The sequence below is a fragment of the Mus caroli genome, unplaced genomic scaffold (assembly GCF_978045245.1).
Source record: "Mus caroli unplaced genomic scaffold, Mus_caroli_1 scaffold_3, whole genome shotgun sequence".
Lineage (NCBI taxonomy): Eukaryota > Metazoa > Chordata > Mammalia > Rodentia > Muridae > Mus > Mus caroli.
Genome location: NW_028227258.1, coordinates 139,832,687 through 139,846,448, shown reverse-complemented (window position 1 = coordinate 139,846,448; position 13,762 = coordinate 139,832,687). Strand labels below are relative to the sequence as shown.

Sequence of the window (13,762 nt, the reverse complement as noted above, 5' to 3'; positions counted from 1 at the left end):
CATTAAGTATATCTGTAGATGTAGTGAGGAAAATTCTCACTGATGCCAAGGAAGGAAAAGAGCCCTGGAAAGAGGGAAACTAACTGGAATGGGCTGGTTCAGTATTTTACCCAAGTAATGTTGTGTGGAAAGATAGAAAGATGGAGTGGTTAGACAGATGTGTGTGGTTAGACATGCAGATTGGTGGGGCATTATTGCTGGTTTATTGATGCTCAGTTTAGGTGACAACATTGTTTTGGATACTTGATAAGGGCTCCGGCCTCCAGTGCAGCTTCCCCCATCCATCCTGCGTTCATGATGGGCCACAGTGCTGCCTGGACAGCACACCATTTCCCATTGTCATCCCATCTCCCAGCAGATGTCAGTGGTCACTGTGACTTTGTTCTGTGGACATTGGGATTATAGTGTCTACTTTTAAGCTGAATTTTATAAGAAGATTCTTATGAAGAAGCTGCATATTGATGTAAGAACGGACTGGGTAGTACAGCTGATTCTTAGAATTGTGACATGGCCTTCAGTGTGTTGCTAGGAAATCCTTTCGTTTAGGTGAAACTACCCGTACATAGCTGTGTCTATCTGCCTTTGTTGTTGTTGTTTTGTTTGTTTGTTTTTCGAGACAGGGTTTCTCTGTATAGCCCTGGCTGTCCTGGAACTCACCATAGGTGTCTGAAATTAATAATTGCCAAGGAAGCAGGCACATACTTTTTAGTCTCTGTGCAAACTCTGCCTATGTTTTTTTTCCTTGCTTTTCTGGTGGTCACTATGTAGAAGACCAGCCTAGCCTTGAACTCAGAAATCCCCCCACCTCCTGCTTGCAGGCAGATGTTTGTAACTTCAGTTCCAGGGGGTCCAGTGTCTTCCCTCTTCTGGTCTCTGCAGGCACTTATACATACCTACACACATGTTAGGTACACAATTCACAAATATACACAGAAGTAAACATTGTAAAAATCCTTTTTAAAAGTTTATACTCTATAGTAAAATAAATGATGTTCACTGTGAGTAGCCCTAAGGTAACCAGAGTCTGGTGGCAGCTATTTTTTTTTTTTTTTTTTTTTTTTTTGGGACTCTGTAGTGCTGTGTATAGAATATTTCTCAGCCTGCAGCTCCTCATACCTAGAACTAATGTTTCACACGTACTATACCATTGAGAGCTGTAGGTCAGTGGACTGCTGTATGTTGCCATGACCTTTTGTAACTCTAATGCTAAGTTGAGTTCTGGGTCTCCAGTAAGCGTGGCCATGGTGCTAGGATACCTGGGTGCTCAGTGAGGAATAAAAGCAGAGGAGCAAACCCAAAGAGACTGTGGCTTTCATAGGTTGTCAGGATGCTGCTTAGTGATCGTAATTGCTGACTTGTGTAAACTCTCCTTTCTAGCCATCGCTGTGACTACCCTCCTTTTGGTGGCATCAGTTTAGTGTTACCTACTCTGCACTGATGATGAACAGTGTCCCTTCTGAGTATCACCTCTTAGATGTGGCACATGAAACATTTTTTACTTTATTCTCTTCATTTATTAACTCCTGACTGTAGGTTTCCATCCCCTTTCCTCTCCCAGCCTCTCATCCCCACCTTCCCCCATCCATCCTGCGTTCATTTCTCTTCAGAAAAGGACATGCCTCCCATGGATATCAACCAAACATAATATATCAAGTTGCAGTGAAACTTGGTACCTCTCCTCATATTATGGCTGGACTAGGTAACCCAGTAGGAGGAAAAAGAGCCTCAAAAGCAGGCAGAAAAATCAGAGACAGGTCCCCATTGACCCCACTCCTCCCTGCTACTGTTAGGTATTCCACAAGAAGACCTAGCTACACACCTCTAATAAATATGCAGAGGGCCTAGGTCAGATCCATGAAGCTCCCTGGTTCTCAGTTCAGTTTTCATGCTCCTGTGAGCCCACTTTAGTTGATTCTTTTGGTTTTCTTGATGTGTCCTTCACTCCTCTACCTCCTGTAATACTTCTTCCTCTTCAGCAGGATTCCCTAAGCTCTGCCTAATAGTTGGCTGTGGGTCTCTCTGCATGTGTTTACATTAATTGCTAGATGAAGCCTCTGTGATGACAGTTGGATTAGGTTCTGTTCTATATGTATAGCAGAATATAATTAGGAATCATTTCAGTGACCTTTTTTTTTTTGTCAGTGGTGTTTGGTTCTATGCTAGGTGTCTGGGCTACTGTCTTCTGTGTCCTGGCCCTCCAGACAGTGTCAGGGGTGGGCTCCCTCTTGTGGCATGGGTCTCAAGCTGGACCAATCATTGGTTGGATAATCCCACAATTTCTGCAACACCTTTGTCCTTCCCCACCTCCCATCCTGTGGGCAGGACAAATTGTAGGCTGGTTGGATGTTCATGGATCAGTAGGATCAACATAGTAAAAATGGCTATTCTACCAAAAGCAGTCACAGATTCAATGCAATCACATTTACAACACAATTTTTGAAGAACAATACTAACTTTATAGGAAGAACCAGAAAACCCAGGATAACTAAAACCATCTATCCTGAACAATTAAATAACTTCCGGAAATATCATCATTCCCGATTTCAAGCTGTACCACAGAGCTAAACCACATGGTATTGGTATAAAAACAGTTGATTAGTGAAATCATATTGAAGACCCAGACATAAATCCACATACCCATGGGCATCTGATTTTTGATAAAGAAGGCAAAATTCTTTAACAGAAAGAAGAAAGCATCTTCAACAAATGGTTCTGATCTAATTGAATAACTGCATGTAAAAGATTGCAGATTTATTTCTTATCACCCTGCAGAAAATGGATGTCCATGTGGATCAGAGACTCTAACCTAAAACCAGATACATGGAACCTGATAGAAGAGGAAGTGGGGAACACAGGGGAGAACTTCCTGAACAGAACACCAATAAATAGCACAGGCAGTAAGATCAACAATTAATAAATGAGACCTCATAAAGCTGACAAGCTTTATCAGGCAGAACAAACATGACTTTTCTGTTGCAGATGTTCCATGGGTGTTGGGGGCTGTGAGTCACTCACCAGAACAGTGGAAAGCCTGGGAGATATGAACTCTGAGATTAGCACCTGACATGTGATTGAAACAATTCCAAAACCGGTTAAATGTGTCTCTCATCAAAATATATAGAATGGAAGTTCACATCATTTCCATGGCGCATGGTCATGTCTGATGAACTGTAATGCAGTCACACTCTCTGGGATCGAGCTGAATTGGGGAGGTCATGCCTGACCTTCCTCACATGCTGGTCAGTAGCCTCATTAGCCCCTCAGGAACATAGGCATGCAGTGTTTGCTGCAGTTTGTGACACAGCTGTGCTGGACAGTCTCACTGGTGGAATACTGAAGACTTGTATAAATGAGTATTTTGAATATGCAGAGCTTGGTATGGGAAACCTTAGATTGAATTTAAGAACACTGAAACTGTTTTCCTTCTTCTTAGCTTCAGTAACTTGTGATTGGTGGTTGGCTATCCAGTTGCACATCCTCACATCAATGCACTGCCAATGGTAAGTAAGGCCCCTCTCCTTTTTCTCCTGTATCATGGTATGTTATGTTAGTGCTTTATAGCTGTGCTTATTCTTGTTTTTTAGAGACTTTTGAGAATTAAAAATTTCTCAAAAATCTCAGAAAGCTCAAAAGTTTATTATTTTATACATTCTCATTTTCCTGTTATTTTTATGGTTACCTAGTGTCTTACTTTTTAATGTGCTGAGTCAACATGACTAAGGCAACTTAAAGAAGAAAGCATTTAGTGGGAGCTTATGGCTTCACAGGGTTAGAGTCCATGACCACCAAGGCTGGGAGCGTGGTAGTAGTCAGGTTGGCACAGTGCTTGGGCAGTGGCTGAGAGCTTACATGCTGAGACAACAATCATGAGACAGAGAGACCTAACTGGGAATTGGCGAGCTTTTGAGACTTAAAGAAGAAAGCATTTAATGGGAGCTTATGTTTGTGCACACTCATGGAATAATGAATTTGGCATCTAAGCCATGATCAGCAATGAGCATTCTCAACTGTTAGATGCTTCTTCAGGGATGTACTAGTCGTGAAGGACTGGTAAAGCCTTCCTAGGCTTCTACATAATGAGGGGTGAGACCAAGATTAGATCAAACCCTTGGACCTAGTTGTTGATTTGCAGAAAATACAAGGAAAAGATGAACATTTCCCTAAAGAGATACAATTAACAAAATAGAGTAGGGGAAACTTTACAGACAGTTAGAGAGGGATAAGTAAGTAAACTGTGCACAGTAACTAGTCATCTTGTTGCCATTCTATAAAGAAAAACATAAGAATTTTCAAGAAACTTAAAAGCTATTAAAAATGTCAACATCTCATACCTATGAGATAACCAACATTTGGATCACAGTATGGAAATTGTCAAAAAAAGATAAACAAAAACACCTGCTTGCTCCAAAAAGCCTGCTCAGAAATCCAAAAAGAACTTCTTAAAATCTGAAACCAAAACAGAAGCAATCCAAATGCCCACAAAGCAAGACACTAATCAAAGAAAAAACATGCATAAGATGATGTGTTCTTCAGCCTCTGAAAATAAGCAGGGAACAGCACAGGAGTTATGGTGCACACCTTTATTACTAGCACTGAGAGGAGACAAGACAGGTGGATGGATCTTGGTGCGTTCCAGGCCTGCCTGGTCTACATATCAAGCACCAGGCTAGCCAGGCTAAATGAGACCCTGTCTCAAAAAACAGGCAAGGCAAATACGATAGAGGAAATCGTGCTATTGGCTTCAACGTGGATGGACTTCCAGACACCATATATAGAAACTAAAAGAGGACAATCAGAAGAGACAAGTATTGTTAGAAAGTTGCTTCCAGAAAGGCCCTAACTTATACCCAGAGAAAAGGAAATGACAGAGGTGCAGGTCTAGACGGACTTCTAAACACTCAACCACTGCTGCATTAACAATGGTGAAGACAGCACCTGTTTTGTGGTTTCAAATGTGAATGCAATATGTACTTATATTCCTTCTCACATGAAAATGTTAATACCAGTTTAAAGCAGAAGAATGATATTGCAATTATATAGGAGTATGCAACTTCTAATACTGAAATATTTAGAAATAAAACTGGTGTGTTAATGGCCAAACTAATCAGGCAGCAGGGCACATCAGGGTAGAACTTATTATCAGAAAGAACATCTGTAAGAGGGGCTATGGGTGGGAGAAGGAACTATAACTCTCCTCTCTAATACATGTTTGAAGCAAAAGAGTAAAAATCATCACATGACATGGTCACCAATGAATTCCAGAGAAAAATACAAAATAACTTGCACAGGAAAACTGTCAGTTCCAGTCATGTGAAGTGTATTTTAAGAGGTAAAGCAATATAAGCTCCATGTATGGTCCAGAGAAGATGGCAAAGGGGCCACCAACCCCCAACGTTTATATCAGCAGTGCTCACTAGGACCAGGCCCTCTCACCAAACAGCTGCACATGAAAATTTCAGAGGAAAGTGGGAAATAGTCTCTTCCTTACACTAGAAAGGACTGGCCTGCATATACCCTGATAGTTGAGTGACAAGCGGACAGGAAAAAGCGAGTCCCTGGGGAAGGAAGCTTCATGCCTAGGGCAGGACAAGCAAGTTTAGCACACTCTTCCTGGCAGTGCTCAGCTGAAAAGTCACTAGTTTATTTTTGTAATTTTCTATTTAATATTCTCAGATCATTGTTGATGTAATACAAGTAATAAAACCTCAGCAGTTATAAATGTGGGGTATGGAGGACTGCCGTTCACTCTACTATTTATCCCCAAACACACAACAGCCAAATAGGAGGAATACAGGTTAAAAGGCTCCAGTGGGTGGTAATGGCTGCTGGGGATGGGATGTCCTTTCTCTTCAAAAGTGTAGCCACTGGAAAGCTGCCTCAACTCCAGCAAATAATCCTACACCCATTCACCAAAATAAACCATGATTAAGCCTATGGTTAATGCAATGGTGCACACACGCCTTCATGCCCAGCACTCAGGAGGCAGAGGCAGGGCCGATTTCTTTGAATTCTACCTCAACCTAAGCTAACAGGAAGACCCAATCTCAAAAAGAAGAAAAAGAGGGGGTTCGGGTGGTACATTCATATGTTAGAGAGAAGGATTATGCCAGAGGGGGGGAGGGGGTTAAAAGAGGAAAATGAAACAGATGTCAAAATGCATTATACACACAGATTGTCAAATAAATTTTTAATTGAAAAAAATTCTAAGACAGGGAACAAAGGCACCCCAAACACACAATATTAAAGTAGGATAAAATCATTCTGAATTTTAGTTTGTGAGATCACTTAGCCTATAGCACAAATAAATCTTGGGAATTTAATACAACTCTACTATTGAATTACCACAAGTCACCAAATAGGAAATGTGGTGATTGTTACATAACAGCTGAGATTTATAATTCAAAGTCAAAGACTTCTAAACCTTTCTAAAGAGATAAAGGTGTCTTCCACCTAAAGTTAACAACTAAATAAAAATGTAAAATATTATATATTTAGCTGCATATTAACTAGTAGTGCTAAGATTAAAGCCACCACTGTGGCGCACATCTTTAATCCCAGCACTCCGGAGGCAGAGGCAGGCGGATTTCTGAGTTCAAGGCCAGCCTAGTCTACAGAGTGAGTTCTAGGACAGTCAGGGCTACACAGAAAAATCCTGTCTTGAAAAACCAAAAAAAACCCCAAACAAACAAACAAACAAAAAACCCTAAAAAAACATCCCTCCCCCAATTTTAATGTCCTTTATCTTTCTGCATGTCCCTGGTCCCCACATCAGTCCTGTTTGCTTTCAGTACAAAGCAGAAGTGAGACTGCAGTATTGGGTTCAGGAAGTGGTTGATTCTGGGGCAGCAATGTAAGTGTGTGATACAGTGTTTCTGATACAAACTTAGCATTATATTTTAAAATACAACTCCTTTGCCAGTATTTTCATGATGAAAAAAAAACTTGTTAGTGAAGTTTACATAAACTTGATTATTTTGTATACTTATGCATGTGATATGTAATAATTAGGAAATATTTAAAAATAAACAAAATTATACAGGAAAAATCTCACCAATATGTTAAGTATTAGTAATCATATTAATCATAGCTAATGTTGACTATAGTAATTGCTATATTGCTTACATATTAATAATATAATATGTAATTATTGTTAACAATCATGTTAATTTTTATCCAGTATTTTAATTATATTTAATAGTAAATAATAAAATGACACGTAATTAAGTATATTAAATATAGAATTTGGTTCTCTGATACAACGTCTCTCTATGTATGTGGTATGTACGTACGTATGTATGTATATAGCACAGGATGGCCTTCAATTCAATTTTCCTTTTGCAGCCTTCAAGTGCTGAGATTACAGTGTACCACCTGCCCCTCCAGAGCACAGTTCTGGATGTCCAGGATACCCGGAGCCAGTGCTCCTCTGTGATCTAGAAAGGGATGAGTGCTGTGTTTATTTCTTCTCCCCCCCCCCCCCCCAAACCAGCTAGGTTATCAGGAAGTTTAGTGTTATGTTTTCCAATTGTTTTTTGCTGGGGGTGGGGTGGGGTAGGGATGTTGGCTCAAGTTGGCCTTGACCTAACCATGCCATCAACGTGACCTGACACATGTGCTTTCTGGGCTTCTGAGTTGCCAGGATGACTGACTTAAGGTCCACATTTCCTTTAAGTATTTAAAGCCTTGTGTGAGCGCCACACCCTGACTCAGCATTTGTTTGGCTGCATTTGATTTATGTATGTTATTTGGTTAAATTTTTGATTGGATACCATTTCTTGGTGTGGTATAGTCTTGCTTTTTTCTCTGTAAGTGCTTAAAAAATGAAAACAACACAAACTACAGTTTGGTTACCTTTAAAAATGTAGGTATAGGGGCTAAAGAAGTAATAGTGTCATGGCCTCTGTGGCCTCCTTGGATACCAGGCATACACATGGTGGACAGATATACATGATGGCAGATACCCATTAGATAGAAAGAAATACACTTTGTTTGCATGCGTGTTTGTGTGTAAAATAGGCAGTTTAGAGTGTACTTTGTAATCATCTGAGATTATTTACCATGGTTCTTCTGATTGACATCTCTGCCAGAAGGTGTTATGAAGACTATATGCAGGTCCTTTAAATGTTCCAAGAGTAATTTCTTGCTTCACAGATAAGTTTGTGAACCTGTTCTATCAGTCTTAGCTCCATTTTTTAATTGATGTTCTGATTCTTTAGTTATTCCACAACAATGTGAAATCTAACTTCATTTAACAAGACTTCTGAGCTTAGAACCATGAGGCTGGCTCTGTTGGGGCCATTAGTTTCTATAGAATTGAATGCTTAATCATAACTGTTTGTTTTCAAGTACATCTAAATGTTCCGGTGGGGAGGTATAGAAAGGGAATGGAAGGCTACACATACTGACTACCTTTTGAAGAGTAATTGTGGAGGTTTGGGGGAGCGTATCAGCCCCATTCTTTGTTGATGTGTGGACAGGCTTTGAGAAGGACAGGTTTGTTCTGCTCAGTATTTCCTAGATGACCTGTGGCAGAGACACAGCCCAGCCCCACTCCCTGGTGCACACCGTTGCTTTGTATGGAATTGTCCAGAAGCTCAGAAAAGTTGAAAGGTCTGTCCAGGTACTGTACACCAGGAGTTGATCATCCTGGAAGAGCAACCTAAGTAAGACTTTGTTTATGTTTGTGTGTGTCTGTGTTTCATTCTCTGCCTCAGTTCTCTAGGTAGGACTTAAAGCACCATGATGAATAAGAATTGAGAGAATAGGGTCCCTATTTCCAGGAGAAATAGGGTCACTTGTGTCAGTTCAGATTTTAGAGGAGTGTTTCTCCCATTTAGTACAATGCTGGCCATAAGTTTATTGTATACAACCTTTGTTAGGCTGAGATATGCTCCTTCTAATTCTTGGCTTTTTTTTTTTTTTTTTTAAATGAAGGAGTTTTGTCCTTAATTCTCTTTATGTGCTGAGCTGCACTTAGAGTTTTGTGTATGTTGAACCAACCTGCATCTCTAGGGTAAAATCAAGTTTGGTGTGTGATCTTAAAAAGTATTTTTGAATTTGATTTGTACGAATTTTATGAGAGTTTTTACATATGTGTTTGTTGGGGAAATTATCTGTGGCTTGATCTGGGTAGTTATTCAGTACGGGTAACAGTGTAATGCTGTTGTAGTAGAATGAGTTGGAGGAGCCTACATGCTAGGAAGGGAGAACTCTGACAAGAGAGAGTCTATCCTGAACTTGACAGGGATGACAAGGAATGACAAGAGAGAGTCATCCCTTTTCTCCTGGAAAAGTGTATCAAAGTTACCAGTTGGGTAGAATTTGCCCGGACATCTACCTGAATGAGAACTTCTTTTTCTGAGAAGCTTTCCAATTGCTTGTTTCAATAGCACTGATACTAAGTTGCTTATATCATTTTAATTCTCCTAGGTACTACATGGGTTAGAAACTTACCGATTCCATGTAGAGTTTTTTAGAGTATAAATGTTTACAGAATTTCTAAATGATTGGCTTATTAAATTGAAAGCTGTACTAACCCTACCCCCCACCCCTTTACTACTAGATATATTCATTTTCTCTTTTTTCTTCTGGCCAGTTTGTTATTCTTTGTGGGTGTTTTTTTTTTTTTTTTTTTTTTTCCCTCTTAAAGAATTAGTGCAGTTTGACTGATTGGATGTATGGTTGTTTATAGCCTTAGTTTCACAGATTTCTGCCTTAATCTTTCTCTTAGTCAGGGTTTCTATTCCTGCATAAATATGACCAAGGAGCAAGTTGGGGAGGAAAGGGTTCATTTAGCTTACACTTCCATGTTGCTTACACTTCCTTCTATCACCAAAGGAAGTCAGGACTGGAACTCAAGCAGGTCAGGAAGCAGGAGCTGATGCAGAGGCCATGGAGGGATGTTCTTTACTGGCTTGTTTCCCCTGGCTTGCTCAGCTTGCTTTCTTATAGAACCCAAGACTACCAGCCCAGAGATGGCACCACCCACAAGGAATCCTCCGCCCTTGATCACTAATTGAGAAACTGCCTTACAGTTGGATCTCATGGAGGCATTCAAAACCAGCCAGTACAATCTCAACACTGTCTACCACCTGCCGTTTTGTTTTTGTTTTGATTACTCTTACTGTTTTTCCAGGACATTGGAGTACATTGTTAGTTGATTTGTGATCCCCCTCCGTTGCTCGTTGCTCGCTGGCCAGCAGCTCACATGGACAGGGTACACCTGAGTGGCAGGCCAGAGCTGAAAGAGAGGGAAACTAGGCAGAAGAGAGAAAAATGGAGCTAAGTCAAGGTTCCTGATCAAAGCTCAAATGTTTAATGGCAAATGCACTTATAAAGTGGGGGGTGGGGTGGGGGTGGGGAAGGCCCATTCCCACCAATTCATCCTTGGAGTCAGCTGCAGATGACCCTGGTGCAGGATAGGGTGTAGTCTCCGGAGGCCTCTCAGCAGGTAGCAGTATCTTGAAGGGGAACAGCAGCAGTGGCTGTACAATAGAGTGATCTAGGGAGGAAGGCTCCACCCTGGTAATCTCCTTAGTGGCAGCAGGATCAAGGTCTGGCTCAGCCTGCTTCAGGCTGGGGGGAGGTTACACCCCTCCCCAAGTAAGCACTCTCTATAAACTGTCCTCTTAGAACTGCCTTAGCTGTCTCACATGACCTAGCTTTTATTAGCTTTCATGTCCATGATCTAGAGGCTCTTTTCTTTACTGAGGTTCTCAGTGGTCATCTTAGGGTGTGTTGTTCTGTCTCCATGTATTCCTGTAGCTTCTTTAGTTTTCTAGTAATTGGTTTCTAATTTTATTGCATGTTGATCTGATGGATAAGAGCGGTTAATTTGATTCTTTTGCTTTTGGTAATAGTTGGTTTGTGGTCTGCAATGTGCTCTATATTAAGTTTTCCTTGGCTGTTGAGACTTTGTTTCTGTTGGAGTCTCTCTGCTGTAGGTAGTGGTTGCACACACTATCTATGCTGTAGTTTAGCTCCTGGTTTTCTTTGCTGGTTTTCAGTCTGGATTCTCCCATCTAAGATGAATTTGAAGCATTGAAATCCCCAATTCATCTTACATCAGGACCTGTCTGACCTTTTCTGTTCTCTGTTGTTTGTATGAGATTGGAGCCTTAATGTTTCGTAGATTAGTATTTACAGTTGTTACATCTTAATAAATTGTTACCTTTACTAAACATGTGACCTTTTTTATGTCTGACTAGAGTTGTCAGAGTAGCTGTGCTGCCAGTTTTCAGTTTTTGTTTTCTTGTTAGATTGTTTTCCATCCTTTGGCTGTCAGTCTATGAGTATCTTTAGCCATAGATAAGTTCCTTGGAGAAAAGGTTGATTCCAGTTTAGTCAGTCAGTCTTGTCTCATTTTGGAGAAGTTGAAGTCATGCTTTTTGGTTTTTTGTTTTAGGTTTTTAGAGACAGGAGTTCATGTTATCCCAGGTAGCCTCGAGGTCACATTTTAGCAGACACTGGCCTTGAATTCCTGATCACCCTCCCTCTGCTGCGCAAATGCTAGTAAGCCACCACATCCTGGTGTCTAAAAAGGAGTATTTGGGCTTTGTTGTTGTTGTTTGGGACAAGGACATTTCAGCCTTGATAATTCTGTGCCAGCCTAGAATTGTTATGCAGAACACTCTGGCCTCAAATGTGTAGAACCACTTCTGACTCTCCTTCCTGAATGCAGAGATTAAAGTCCTGCACCAGCACACCTAGCCTATTCCTGCTAGTGCATCTGTGTTAAACAGTAAGCCTAATAGTCATCAAATATTTGAAAAATATTACTTATATTATTATATAATAAAAATTATATACTTATAAATTATATTTATATTATAAATTAAAATTATATAATTATAAATTATATAATAAAAATATTATTGTATTATTGAAAAAAGATTTCCCCTTTATCTGTTTCATGTCATGTGACTGTGCATGGAACAGTACATGCCACAGTGCACACACCATGCTTCTGCTTCCACCATAGATTCAGGCATGTTGACATCCTCTTCTCTTACCCATTCTGACAATTGTAAGATGGAATCTCACAATAGTTTTGATTTGCATTGCCTTGATGGCTATGGGTGGTAAGCATGCCTATTAGTGCTTCTTGGTCATTTGAGTTTCCTCTGTTGAGAATCCACTGCTTAGAGCTGTATCTCATTTTTTTAATTAAATTATGTGGTTTGTTGCTATCTAGTTTTTGAGTTCTTGATATAGTTTGGGTGTTAGTCCTCTATCAGATGTGGTATTAGAATGCCAAAATCTTTTGGCATTCTGTGGGCTTCTGTTTTGTCCTATTGACAGTGCCCTTTGCCTTACAGAAGCGTTTCAGTTTCAATTTATTAGTTGTTTTAGTGTCTGTGCTATCATTGTTCTGTTCAGGAAGTTGTCTCCTTTGCCAGTATATTCAAGGCAATTTCCCACTTTCTCTTCTGTCCGGTTCAGTGCATATGGTTTTATGTTGAGGTCTTTAATCTACTTGGACTTGAGTTTGGTGCAAGATGATAAATATTTATCTATTTGCATTCTTCCACATTCAGACATCCAGTTTGACCAGCATCATCTGTTGAAGATGGGTTCCTCACCCCATCCCCAACTGGTATTTTTGGCTTCTTTATCAAAACATCAGGTGGCAAGAGGTGTCTGGATTTATGTCTGGGTCTTCATTTCTATTCGGTTGGTCATCATGTCTGTTTTTGTACCAATAGCATGCTGTTTTTATTACTATAGCTTTGTAGTGTAACATGAAATTGAGAGTGGTGAGATCTCCATTTAGGATGGTTTTAGCTATTCTTTGGTTTTTGTTTTGTTTTGTTTGTTGCTTGGTTAGAGTTACCCCAAGATATTTTATATCATTTATGGCAATTGGGAAAGGTGCTGTTTCCCTGTTTTTTTGTTTTGTTTTGTTTTGTTTTGTTTGTTTTGTTTTTGTTTTTGTTTTTTTGTGGGGGTGGGGGTGGGGAGTTGTTTTTGTTTTTTCCCAGTTCATATGTCATTTTACATAGGAGGACTACTGCTTTTTTGAGTTAATCTTATATACAGCCAGTTCCCCTGAAGGTGTGAAAGAACCTAGTCGGGAAACCTCCACTCAATTTCCTCGGCATGCACCCAAAGAATCACGAGAGACCGTCTTGATGCAAACACATGAGGTAGTTTAATGACGGAGCTCTGGATCGACATGTATCTCACACAGGAGATGATGGATGTCAGCCGCGTGGCTTGAAAGCTAGCGGTTTTTATAGAAAAGGGTCTGGGACTGGGGGAGGAATTGGCGTGGTTTCACATGATTGGTTCATTTAAACATCAGCAGGGAGGAATTGGCACAGTTTCACATGATTGGTTCATTTAAACATCAGCAGACTGTACATGCAGATCGAGGTAACAACAGAGCATCTGGTTAACATTTAACCCATGTCAGAAGGGCAAGAGATAGGGAGGCACTGGGCCAGTCCGGACATGTCATTCTCTTTATCTTTATGGCCAAGCAGCCTCAGGAATGTCTTAATGATGGGCCTGCCCGGGCATGTCCTGGCCTGTTTTGCTATGTTCTCAGCCCCAGGTTTCAAAGCTCACAAACAACTCTTTGGGCTATTTGACATAAATTACATGAATCACAGGTCTCAAGTTTTATTTTCTTTTAGGTGTTTATTATAGAATTTTCAGGATTGATACTATCCTATTTTCTATAAATAGGGATACTTTGACTTCTTCCTTTCCAGTTTGTATTCTCTTGATCTTCTCTAGTTGGCTTATTGTTTCAGCTAAT

General features: G+C 40.2%; 1 protein-coding gene across 4 annotated transcripts in view; it reads left to right on the top strand.

Moving 5' to 3' along the window:
* Positions 1-13,762, top strand: part of Tbl1xr1 (TBL1X/Y related 1) — a 140,178-nt gene that overhangs the window by 69,454 nt on the left and 56,962 nt on the right. For all 4 annotated transcript variants that reach the window (XM_085836005.1, XM_021157626.3, XM_029475478.2 and 1 more), the window contains one exon: positions 3,434-3,500. The gene's annotated coding sequence lies outside the window, so the exon portion shown is untranslated. The remainder of the gene's footprint in view (positions 1-3,433; positions 3,501-13,762) is intronic.